The 12,488-nt window shown below is 43.6% G+C and overlaps 1 pseudogene; it reads right to left on the bottom strand.

Annotated features, from left to right (window-relative positions):
• Positions 1-12,066, bottom strand: part of LOC136303528 (inhibitor of nuclear factor kappa-B kinase subunit beta-like) — a 110,708-nt pseudogene extending 98,642 nt beyond the window's left edge.
• Positions 12,067-12,488: the final 422 nt, after the last annotated feature.

Raw genomic sequence — 12,488 nt, 5'->3', positions numbered from 1 at the left:
TCCTTTATGTGTTACTGCACACTGGCTTACTTGAGACAAGCAACCAGGTTATCTGGGTGGGTTGGTTTTGGTTTTGGTTTGCTTGGTTTGGTTTTTTTTGTCAGAACCTTAAACTGTAGGTCTCTGGCAAGTCTTGTTCCGTTCTGCAAGCAAAACATGTTTTGTGCAAAAAAAAATAGGAGCAGGAGTCTGCCAGCTCCAGCTAGGAAGTAGTGAGCCTGGGTTCAGGGAAGTATTGGATCTCTTGGTTCATTTTAGGAGATAATGTCAAATCATTGTGGGGAAGGGTTAATCTAAAGAGTTACTAAACAAAGCAAGGCCTGACACACTTGCATCTATTACAAACAGGAATGACGGCACTGAGTTTGGTGGGTCTGTTTATCAGAAGGTTACTAATAAGGTTGAGACATCAGTCAATCTTGCATGGACTGCTGGCAGTAACAACACACGTTTTGGTATTGCTGGAAAGTACCAAATGGATGAGAAGACTTCCGTTGTGGTAAGAATTTTGTTACAGAAATGAGTATTTCAAGCTCCCCTAAATACTGAAAATTTGTAATGAAGCAGTTGCCTGAACTAGTTACTGAGGAAGTATGGTAGATTGCGAACTGTGGCTTCTGTTGTGGTTCAAATTTAAATTGGGACCTCACACATCGTACTTGTGAACTTATGGAGGAAAAGAAATCTTAAATATAATTTTGTCCATAGTGAAATAGTCTGACTAGTGTGCTTGGAATAGCATGCTACTGTGCTGAAAAATGTCTTTTAAAAGACAATGAAAGTGTCCTTTGAATTCTTAAATCCATAATGTAAAACCATATTATAATTACAATGGTGGAAGTTTACCTGAGCTTACAGCCTTCTCCTAACAGTAAGTTAACCGTTGAAAGTTAGCTGACGTGTGTGTTTTAAGACCAAGAACTGAAGTAGCAAGCATTTATGTTTCAAAACAACAATTAGTTCCAGGACCACTGAACCAAAATTGAAAATGAGAAATACTGTTGTTAAGAGCTCAAAACTTAGTAATGCAAAAAGGGGATTGCATATTCATGTATTTCTTGCTCATTAGAAGAAAAAAGAAAATCACTCCTGAGTGATGTGAACAAGACAGGCTCTGAGGGACTGCAGTAAGTAGCTCTTTAAAAGATATAAAGACATAATAGAGGAGGCAGTGAAAAACAGCATGGCATTCTCTGAAGGCAGAATTTGCACCATTTGCTTAAGCTGAAAACTCCTGAGAAAAGGAAAAGATTGGAACATGCTTCTAAGAGAGGTTGGTCTCCAAGTAGCTCAAGAGTGTTAATGCATAGGCCACCTTCTCAGGGGACTGGGATACTTCTGTATGAATACTTACACAGTTTATAAATACTGTGATTTTTTTTTTCCTATAGGCTAAAGTGAACAATGCCAGCCTCATTGGAATTGTTTACACTCATGCCCTTCGATCTGGTACGCAGTTCTCACTGGTAACAGCAAATGGTGTTAAGTACTACACTATGGTTTAATTCACTGTCATCTTAAGAACAGACTAGATGAACAAAGGAGCTAGAAGTCTACGCAGACTCAGAGAACTAAAGGATGTCTATGGATGCAAGTTCCTGTGGCAACTAAGCCACATTAGTGAGGTCAAGGACCTGAGGAAGAGCACTGTACTGGGATGTCAGTGCATGATGGTTCTCGTGACTTGCTTTTGTAGGTGTAAAGCTGACCCTCTCAGGCTTGATTGATGGCAAGAATTTCAGTGCTGGAGGTCACAAAATTGAGCTGGGATTTGAGCTGGAAGCCTAACACAGCTTTAAGTAAAACAACTGGTGGTGCTCTGGAAGATGAAGGAAAAGTGTACCCGGTGCATTTCAGCCTTAATATTACTCAGAAATTTGAAGAAGTGTGAACTTTCTACTCTGCCCAAGAATGACTTTAACCCAATGCTGAAGTCCAGAGTGTGCCAGCACAACAAAGGAAGACACTTGAAGGCATGCATGGAAGTTGTGATGTTTGTGCCACATTTCAGTTTCCTGTATTTTAAATCTGTTCCAAAAAAACCAAAAGAAAATCCAACCTCTCCCCATTATTGTATTGCATTTTGCATGTCCTATACTTCACAGCCTTTTATAAAAGGAGGTCTCTGTGTTGTAGTGGAAATTTGGGGTTAGAACAGAATGAAATAAATTGGTCACAGTCAGAACACAAGGTTGGTGTGTGTTGACTCTCACCAAGGTTCCATCCAGCTGGGGTTTTTGGTCTTTTTCTCATCTTTTCATGCAACTTTAAGCATGGTTAATAGATAATCTGCAAATGCTTTGTTACACGATACCTGTACACTGAAGATTTCCTTCTTTGGTTTCTAGGCTAACATTCTTACACCTCTCACGTTTTAGAGACCTGCACAGTGAAAGCAGCTTTTTCCATTATAGTGTTATTGAGCGCATCAACAAGAGCAAACCAAAAGTTTACATGTTTTAGATAATTTTGTTCCCATACAGGAAACAAGTATTAGGTAAGTACTACCATTACACTTAAAGAAAAAAAGTGCAAATCAGCAAAGTTAAGCAATTAAGTTCACAGTTCATTAGGAAGGTGACATCTACCAGTGACTGGGTATACCTTGTCCATTGTTCATTAGAAAGCCCAAAATGCAGCAAAACAGCCACAGGCGATGCCCAAGGGAAGACGTATCAGGACAGAGATCTGCTGTCTTAAGGCACAATTAAGAACATTCTCCAAGCAGTTAGAACAGGCATTCCCTAGTGTATCTTTGTGAAAAAGTGTCTGAGAAGTGGATACTAAAAGCTAAGCCATATGATTCACATAAGCAGCTGGTGACAGTAGAAGGCAGTTGATATTCCCTTCTCAGAGGCAGCAGCTTTTCACAGTTGGCTTCCCAAAGCAGCATGGCTTCAGAGGCAACCAGAGTGATTCTACATCTGGGTTTGTTCTGGATTGTTTGTTTCTTCTACCTGAAGCTGCAGCCAGCTCCAGTCTAGAGCCGAAAGAATAAATGAAATTCAACACCAGGCTACAGTTGAGCTTTTTCGAAAATAAAGGTAAAGTGTGCTAAGAGTTATAAAAAATTTACTGGGAACAAGTTGGTCAATTTCATGATGAGCCACGTGACTGCTGTCAAGGAAACAACCTATTTGCACTCTCCAGTATTTTACTCTCTCTTCAATATTCTGCATTGTTAAATTAAGGATCCCTGACACCCGCTCATCCCAAATTTGTGTGCAGTTTTGCAGTAGTTTTGTACAACAGCCAAGTGCTTTGCCCCATCCTTTACTGTTTAGCGCAGCAAGTTCCCAGCATGTGGCTCCCAGTTTTGGCAAGCAGAGTAAGTCAGGCGGCAGATTATGAGGGAACCGGTGCTTCCTATCTCTGTGCATCTCCTACTCTCCCCCTTGGCCATGAGTAAAATGCAGATTTCATTTAGCTGTGTTAGTGGTGGCAAAGTTGCACATTCAGAACTTCGAAGCCAGGCACTTCCTTAGTCCATTTACAGAAGAGTGAATACATTACCAAGAAACTCTGCTCTTGATCCTTCATTGTGTCACGCATCACATTTTCTACTTGGCTACAAAGTTCCCGAGATTGCAGCAGCAGCTCCTCACTGAAAGGGGCAATTATTACACTATTAATTTCTGTGGCAGTTTAAAGAGATGCTGCCTCTGTCATCAAGAAATACTTCTGGCAGATACGCTGCAGAACACTGAAGTTAGTCAGGTCATAGGCTTGTAATTCATACTGCAACTTGAAAAGTTGGTGGCAGCCCCTGATTTACTAAATGGGGGAAAGGAAATGTATTCCAAGATGGAACTGGGTTCTTATTAGGTGGAACCACTGTTGCTAGAGGAAAAGCTGAGTAGCCTATAAACTTAAGGATGGGGCAACAGGCAAAAAAACAAACCAAGGTCTTTCATTCCAAGTGGTAACCCAGTTCATTTAAGCAAGCCGGAACTACGCATGCAGCAGTCTCAATGACACAGCTCAGCTACTGTGACCTTACATGACAATACTTCAACAGTTCTTGCTGGCAGTGTACTTCCAAGTGAGCCCAACCATCTCAGATTAAAGGAAGAAAACCAAAAAACCACTTTTGTTACTGAGGCTGGGGGAAGTGAAGCCATACATGATACCCAATTTTCATATGGAAGATCTGAAAGCCCCAGGAAGTCTTAACTACCAAGTAAACTAAGGCTGCTGACAATGCAAGCTGAACACAAAGTATAAAATATGAGAAACTCTGTGTGCCATTATTTCACAAAGCAGGAAGCCTAGCTTTGTAGTGGTGGCATTAGCAGCCAAAGAACTCCAGACTTTGCCTCACCTTTTTCTTACAGATTCTGATAAATTGAATGTTCCAGAAGGGACTTGCAGCAGCAGTTGACCTGAGCTACCAAGACGGGATGTGTTCACGCTCTCTGGACTGCCAGTAACAGGACCACACACTTTACTCTGAAGAAAACACAGAATATTCAGAGTGCAATTGTTCCCACTAGTTTTCAGCAGCCGGGAATATGAGACAACCTGGAACTTGGCTTTCATACTGATTCAAAAGAAAGAAAAGAACCATAGGATACACTCAATTTACTATTGTTTCAGTAGCCTGTGCTACAAACCATATTCTCAGGTTAAAGGGGAGTTCTTATTTTACTTACACAAGCAATTTTCAGCAAGTTCCACAGTTCTTTCTGTCGTTTCTCCTGAAGCCTAACAACTGTTTCCTCATCTTCACTCATCAGATTCATCACTTTCTCCACTCTGGGGAACAATTCCAATGCCTTCTGTTTGCAAACTACAGTTTTACTATTAAAAAAATAAAAACTAATCAGATCACACATGGGCCACTGCAGTAGGAGAACAGTTCTGAAGTTAATGATTTTCTGTTAACACTGCAAGATCTCAAGAGCCATATGCAATGAGTTTTAAACCTTCTCTTGCTGGAAGAGAAAATACCTTCTCTCAACTCTGAATAAAATGTGCAAAGCTCACCTGAGCTGAGCATAAATGACTCAAACTTCTTTTTCAAAGGTCTGGATTGCCTGTAGAAGCAGTCGTACTATTTCCTGGCTGTCACCGCCTGTCCTCTGATCTGGAATGAGAGCCAATATTACACAGAAAGGTCGGTTTATAGGACAGAGTGAGAAGATTCTTAGCGGCTCATTTCCACTACTGCTTTAATCCTGAAACAGCCAAAGTTCAGGATATGCAAGTTTGAGTGGGATGAATTACACTGAATTTTAGCCACCTTCTTCAAAATTTAAAGAACTTGAAAAGGAGAGTTGGGACTGGATCAAAGGAACAGTCGTGTCTTTCATCCTTTCTACCCAGAAAGGTTGGTTGTTGCTTGTGGCAACAGCCTGCTCTGAGAAGAGCTCCAGAGGAGTTTCGAGAACAGCTCACAAAGCACCAAGAAAGGAAGGCTGGCCTAGTGTGGAACTGACTCCCTGACTTCCCTCTCGAGAAAAGGCAATCCAGGAGAGTCCATGTGCTGCTAGTGTCTGGGCAGGCCTAGAAGTCAGCTAGTTTTCTCAATGATCGTTACTACACCTCCAAAGTTAGACACAAAGCAAGCTGACCTCGAGCTAAAGCGTCTTTTACCTCTTGGCTTCTCTCTGAGTCTTCGGTACAGCTCTCTGGCTTGTTCTTCTCTAGAAGAAAAAAGCAGGAAAGAAAAGGATTTCCAAAGAACCAAAACATGGAACAAATAGTTTGAGAACTCAAATCTTTTCTATACCTGTCTGCCATTTCAGAACAATGACAGATGAGTCAAAAAACATCTTTAGTGTTAAAGTGCTCCCAGTCCCCCACAATTTGGGTGGAAGAAACAGCCCTTTCACTGTCCTCTAGTGAGTAAGCTTAGCCAGAAACACTCCTGCATCTGAAGCTCAAGGTAGTTCAACTCACAAATCCTCCAGTGTTCCTCCTTGTTTACGACCTAGCGGGCTTCTCTGCAGGTCCACGATGTCTGTCTGCAGGGCCATCATCCTCTTCACTACCTGCTCCACATCATCTTCCTGAAAGCAGGGTAGAACATAAGCAACACAACAGTCTCATACCTAGAGACACTACCACACACACTCACACTGGTTCTTCCTTTCTCATTCTTAATTCTAAACAAACCAACAAGATGCAAATAGCAGCCTTGACCAAAGACAAATGAGTCGTTTCAATTCAAGGAAATTCCAAGACGTTTCTGGGGCTTCGCCAAGATCTCCCGTTTCCCCCTAAGCCTTACAACAGAATGAGCTTCATGTAGTACTAATAATGGACAAAAATTGTGCCACACAAACCGAGGCAATGTGAAATCTGACATCAGTGCAGATACAAGGGGCTTCTATTTAAGGCAGGGACAATGAAGCTAAAGGGGGAGGAGGGGAGAGATAACAAAAACAAACCTCTTTATGACTAGCAGTTAGATTTAGAAACATACCCTCCCACAAAGTTCCACAGCTTGCTCCATCCCTTTCCAGACAAACAGCAGCTTCTCAGAAGCTACAGGAATCAAAGAAGAGTGACTGGCTTTCTCAGGTTCACAGAGAAAGAGGCAGGTGTTTTTGTGAGGAGAAGAGTCATGAAAAGACCCGTTTTCCAGATGCTATACTCACTAATTCCAAACTCAATCTGCTCTTTATACTTTTCCAGGTCAATTTGGATGCTTGTTTTAAAGAAGTCCAGCTTTGCTTTCAGCTGCTGAGAAAGGGAGGCCATAGAATTCTTCATCTTCCAGAGGGTACTATTGTAACGCAACAGATTCATCCTGCAAGGACAAGAAGGTCCTATTAGCCTCTGAAAGTAGAAATCCACCAGGCTTTCATTTACATCCAAAACAGATACTTGAGACAGCGGTGAGGACAAATGCAGTTGTGCCAAAGGGCTAACTCTCCACTTTTCATGAATTGCATACAGCTCCAATCATGGGCTTCCCCATTCCAACAGGGTCCCATTTCTGTCTTCCCTTCCACCAGTGCACAAAGACAGAGATAAGTATTGTGGAGAAATGGCCACCGTACATGGCTGCTCGCTGCCCCTGCTGAAGCCGATTACAGTCCTCTTTCAGCATCCGCATCGTCTGCCAGATCTGACCCCACACTTTGCGCAACTGGAAAAAGTGGAGATTCTTCTTTGGATCCTGAACTGAAAACAGAGGAGGTGGGAGAAAGGGAAATGGACATATCAGCGTGAAGCAGGAATACTGTGTTATCACAAAACAGACCAAAACACTGCTCCTTTGAGGGGCATGTTACTGCCTGCAAAGCCTAGAGCTGGATAACCCCTGTGCAGCTCCCCTAGCATGTCAAAATCAAACACCTCCCTTTTTTAGTTATTCTAATAAACTGAATGAATGACAGTCCATTTTACTGCTTCTTCAGTCCCAATACGCAAAAGCTCCCTCTACTCTTTGTGCATGATACAGACCACAAAACACAGACGCCCCTCTCAACACTGACCCCGCCCCGCCCTTCATATTCATGCCAGAGGAGTCCTTACGGATGCAGCCAACACTTTCTGGATGAGGACGCAAGGCCACCTGAGCCTCAGGAAACTTTCTTGTTATCAAAGAGGAAGAGAAGGTCTGTGTCTGCTGCTGCAGTATCATTCACCTGCAGAAGACAAAAGACCCAACCAGGTTTTCTTGGGAAGAGCAAGCCTTGGCAACACCACAAACAGAAGAGTCCTCCTCAACCAAACACAGAGCACCAAAGGCAACAGGCTGCCTACGCTACAGTGGCTGTTAGGTCTGTGAGGTTACCATGACAAAAGCATGCCACAACAGCAGGGAGTGCTCTGATCCCAAAGCGAGTGCAGTGACTTCTGATTCACTCAAACTCAAGAAAGGAAATACCGAGACTCACCTTGCCATCAGCTGTATGTTTAGTGACCAACTGCCGAGAAAACAATTCAAGTCCTGCTTCCTGCAGTAGTTCCTGGTCCTGTTCTGGAATTCCTGTATCTGACTGAATCCTGGCCTTCACACTCTGCAGAGTCTCTTCCTCTGTCACAGGGTAGGTGTGCACAGTTCCCGTAACCATGTTCAAAACGTGAAGCAACTACCAGAAGAGTAGCATGGCATGAGAAAGGCTGAAGATACATTGGTCATCTTAGAGCAGAGATTGAGGGACCGAAAAAATGACCACCAAGAAACTCTTCAAAGCACTTGGCAGAATCAAGAAGTCACTTTACAGCTACTTCCTAACATTATGGCAAAGTTCTTGTCCTCCATCAAGTGGAAGAGAGTTAAATATGGCAGTTAAACATGGCAGTTAAATACCTGTAGAATCCTCTCTCAGAATACGGAACCAAGCATGCACAGAAGCTATTCGCTACTCCCAACAAGCTCAGGGAGTATTTGTCCTCAAAGAAGCAAGAGGAAAGCACCTGCCACTAACGGTCAGGAGACAGTTCTATGAGTTTCTGCCTCACTCTTCCTCCTAAGTCTAGGATTCAGAGGCTCAGGAAACTGCTCTCTGGAAAACTTTTTAGGCTAATACAGACATATTGCTTACCTTCAAGTTCAAAATGCCATCCAATGCTTTGAAACACCCATTGGGTCCATAGGTAGGATCTGTACCTCTCTGACGTGGGTGCCACATTAACATGAGTTGCGGCCATTTCTCCAGCCTCCCAGACAAAACACTGAGCAACAAAAACCAGGAGATCAGAAAAGGTAAAAGTGCATTGGCAGTAACGATACGGCTTGATCTGTGTGGGAGGACTGACAAAACTGCCCCCCTCCTTCTCCCTCCAGCACTCCACCTCTCCCCATCACAAACGCAGCGTTTAGAAGGCAGAAACCAAGACTACACAAGTCTGACAAGCGACAGTAGTACTGCCTGTGTCACGCACTCAATGTATTCACAGATTAACACAGTAAGGCATACAACACAAACTTGGTCCTTTTGCAGAAGAATCAGTTTATCTCAGCACAGCAATTTGTAGTACTCACCTGTTTAGATTGTTGGGGCAGGGCAAACTGCTAGAAAACTTGACTTCTCCGGATAAGTCTTCTGAAACAACAATATCCAGCTCACTCTTCTGACGCACTTTTGCATGCCTAATGTGAGCGAGTACAATGGTGAAAAAATTGCCCGCCTTTCCCAGCCTGCATGCTAGTAGGCTCTTGAAAGCTACTCTTGACATATAATACAGATGCCACTTTGGTTTCTGTTACCTGCCCTGCGGGAGTCAGCCCTTATCCCATAGAGCAAGTCTCAGGAATGCTGAACTTGCTCAGGTGAGTCAAGCCCCTGTGAAAGGGGTCACTTTCCAAAAGGGCAAGAAACATAGGGATATTATCCTCAGAATCAAGGGACCACACTTCTGCTTCCTGTAAACAGGAAAGTCACATCATGCCCACTTACCACCCAGCCACGGTTCACTCACCATTGCACTGGCTGCCAGTTGGGTAGGAATGGTCGGAAGCCTGTAATGCACTCAAAGGCAAGCGTGCCAAAGCTCCAGGAATCCACTGTCACCCTATACTTCTGCTGTTCCAGTAGCTCTGGAGCCTGATACAGTTTACACGCATGAGACAAAGCCAGATGGCTTTGGCCAGAAAGCTCTCAGCTTTCTCTATCCCTTAACATCTCATTAACATTTGTACAAATAATTAAAGACATTACTGAACACTGCCTCTCACGTGCTTTAAGACCCTCCTGGAGTGAGTAGCATAGGTTACTGGCACTCCTGCTTATTTATAACAGATGCAGGTAGCACAAACCCCAGTCTCAGCAAAACCCAGTGTCAGCAAAAAAGCAGTCACCTTTGCTAGCTTCAGCACCACAAACCCACCCCATACCGTGCAAGTACCTAATCCCAGCCCAAAGCTTGGTAACAGTTAATTCTATCCCACTAGAAAGCAGTAGCTGCTCTTCTAGCTGAATTCCTTTCTTACCAAGTACTGCAGAGTCCCAACAAAGGATGTGCACAGGCTCCCCTGATCCAACTCCTTAGCATAACCAAGGTCAATGATTCTGTGTATTAACTGAAACACACAACAGAGAATAAGAATGCCAGACTGAAGTCCTGTTAAAAGCACATCATACAGCAGAAAGAAAAGGTTTGGCTCTTCAAAGCTATGCAGGAAAGGTGCCAGTGAAGAGATAGAAGCAGAAATGGGAGGCTACTGTAGATTTCTAAAACCACAATGAATTTGAAGGTGTTGGAGCACACTTAGCAGTTACACCTCTAGCTCCTTCCGATCTTTGGTCAATCAGGACAGTCTGCTTCTTTCCTTAATAGTTGAAAGTCAAAATGTCAGGTGTTAACAGACGTCTAATACAACGTCTCACCTCAGCTGCACACAGAATACTATGTGACAGTGACCTGAGACAGGTGTTATCCTGGGCTGAGTGCTCTTGCAGAGGGACCATGTAACTGCATGAAGCACATGCAGGTTCCTTGTAAGTTTACTTGTCTGTGCAGGTAGAGACGACGGCTTCCTGCTTACCCTTTGCTCTCCTTGCTGCAGCACAATGTTCTCTGGCTTCAAGTCTCTATGGATGATCCTGTTCTCATGAAGGTATCTGAGAGCAGAAGCTGAGACAGAAAAAGCCAGTTGTTAGAGCTAAGTAACAGAACCTAGCAAGAGCTCAGTAAGGATTCATCTATTCTATCTAGTAATAAGCATGGCTTTCACATCAGACCTTGTACAATCAAACATACAACGAAACACTGAGTGTAAGGGGTAAAGTCAGCACCATAGAACTCTGGACACAAATTGAGTTCTCTCTCTGGATGTTCCCTCACATCCTTCCTGTAAACTGTAGTAATGCTGGCTAGCTTCCAGTAGGCAAGAACCTCCCCAGACTCCCAACACTTTTGGGAGATGATCAAGATCATAAAAGGTCAATCTGAAATGGAGTCACTAAGGTCACTACTGTATATTTGGAGAGTGGACTCAGGACTAAAAGGGTTTCCATAGTTCAGACAACTGAAGGTACTGCCACCACTTACCAATGTCAGATAACAAGATAAGAATAGTTTCTTCCCGCAAGCCACAGCAATTCTCCAGCTGGTTCAGGTACTGCAAGTAAGGAACACAGAATGTAGTCTTTCCCTTCTCTATCCCGAGTGAACTCCAGAGTTCCACAAATTCTCAGGGATGCAAGAAGTTTCAGCAACAGCAATTAAATTCTCCAGAAGCACAAAACTCTATGGACTGTGACCTGCGGTAGCAGCAATTACAGCTTTGTGCCTTGGTTTAATTGCATGGGAAAGAAGATGAAAGAAGTCACTGTCATCCCGTTTTCATCCTCCTATTTGTTCCATCCCTCTTTGCCTGACACTATCAACTCCCATCTGAGGCCTAAGGTCTGTGTTTCAGCTATGGGCAGATTATAGACAAGGTCAGAAAAGCCTTAGGATTAGAACTACCATGTGTTATCTCTTCCTATGACAGACAAGAGTTCATCACTTTCAGGAAGGGTACAGCCTACAGATGCACCTACCCTACAATGGTCTTGGCCATACTCAAATACTGTTGCACATCCCCTACACTTGCCCTCATTCTCTGTGTGCAAACTCCTCACAGTGTCACTTGCACCTAAAAAAATACAAAGCACTTAAGTCTTCAAAAGCTGAACGTAATACCAAGGACCAAGCCACCAACACTTGTTGATGCCATGACTAGAAATAGGAAACATCAGGGTATGAAAGCAAAGGTTTGAAGGGAAAACTTCAGTAGAAAACCTAGGATCAGATCAGAAGGTGATCCATTCCTGGGTTACCATCCTAGGGACCCCACCTTGCGGAGGTCTCCACCTTGGCAGTACTCCATGGCCAACAATGGCAAGTCATTTGGTGCGAGCTTCTGCATCTCTTCAGGGACATCGCGGGCAGCCACCACATTGGGATGGTTCAGTCTGTAGAACAAAAATTAGGCAAGTATACATGATGTTCTGAAACTGCTATACACTTTCATGTGCTCGTGGTCACCACGCAAAGCCCAACATGGTCACAAATGCTTTGAGAAACTGAGTTAGTGAATTCTAAAGGTTTCCATCTTTCACGGATCTAGACTCATTTTAACTCCTGGCACTTCATACGGAAGACAGTGTGTTTCTTCAACATGTATGCATTACAGATCTGTCTAGAAGGTACAGCAACGAGCCCTGCACAGGAGTGCAAGGGAGTCTGTTGCTACCGTCCAGAAAAGACCCAAACTGCAATGAGACTGCTGCAGCCGAAAATGTTAATCCAACACCCCAAGGGACTGCCGCAGCACAGACGTTAAGTCAGGCAAAGCGGCGGCTGTAGGTAGCAGCGTTGTTGTAGCGCTGAGGGCACGGCAGACGAGCCGAAGACGGCAGTGTGAGACCCAAGAGGAATAGGAATAGGAATAGAAAATAGAAACTTTTAGAGCCCCAAAATCCCCCACAATTCACCCAAAATGCCCCAAAAATGACCCCAAAAAATTCCCACTAAAAATCGAGATTTCAGAGCCCCAAAATCCCAAAAAATGACCCCAAAATCCCAATTGAAAACTGAGATTT

This window comes from Chamaea fasciata, unplaced genomic scaffold (genome assembly GCF_029207755.1).
Source record: "Chamaea fasciata isolate MVZ Bird 193981 ecotype frontalis unplaced genomic scaffold, bChaFas1.0.hap1 SCAF_36, whole genome shotgun sequence".
In the NCBI taxonomy this organism is placed as follows: domain Eukaryota; kingdom Metazoa; phylum Chordata; class Aves; order Passeriformes; family Sylviidae; genus Chamaea; species Chamaea fasciata.
This window is presented reverse-complemented; position numbering and strand designations above follow the sequence as displayed.